The following is a 553-nucleotide window of genomic DNA, read 5'->3' as shown; positions in this document are numbered from 1 at the left end:
TTATTCATGGTATAGGTTACAGAGAGCGACGCATGGAGATGGAGGGAAATGGACAACACCATCTTATAGAGCACAAGAAATAGAATAAGAAACAACATAGTTTAAGCTACAGTGGACTCGTATTTACCAGTAAATTATAAAAATGTCCGCTGTATATCACCGCTCCACAACACTAATAAGTGCTAATAAATTGGGGGTTTGCCCCCTTGACTAGGAAATAGAACAAATAGAAGGTAGGAAAGATGAGGTTGAGTGTTTGGATTCACATGATACTATGGTTTTTGGACTAAGTCTCTGGATGGTGCGTCACTCTCAGTAACAGTTACCTTTATATATGTTCTCTAAGAACATTTACCCTGTTGTGCTCAGACTTTTAAGAAGAAATCAATAATTCTATTAGCATGTTTTATTCAATTATGGTAATTAATAAACAATGTAGTTACTAATGTTTTTCTGGTTGTCTGATTGAAAAGCCAAGGCTAAGGGGTATAATGGATTCGGCAATAGACACGCAGTCAGTATAGTATTAATTTCAAGGAAAGAAGATTTAACC

Source organism: Penaeus vannamei, chromosome 38 (genome assembly GCF_042767895.1).
Source record: "Penaeus vannamei isolate JL-2024 chromosome 38, ASM4276789v1, whole genome shotgun sequence".
Classification (NCBI taxonomy): Eukaryota; Metazoa; Arthropoda; class Malacostraca; order Decapoda; family Penaeidae; genus Penaeus; species Penaeus vannamei.
The sequence above is the reverse complement of the archived record's forward strand: the minus strand, read 5'-3'. Positions refer to the sequence as shown.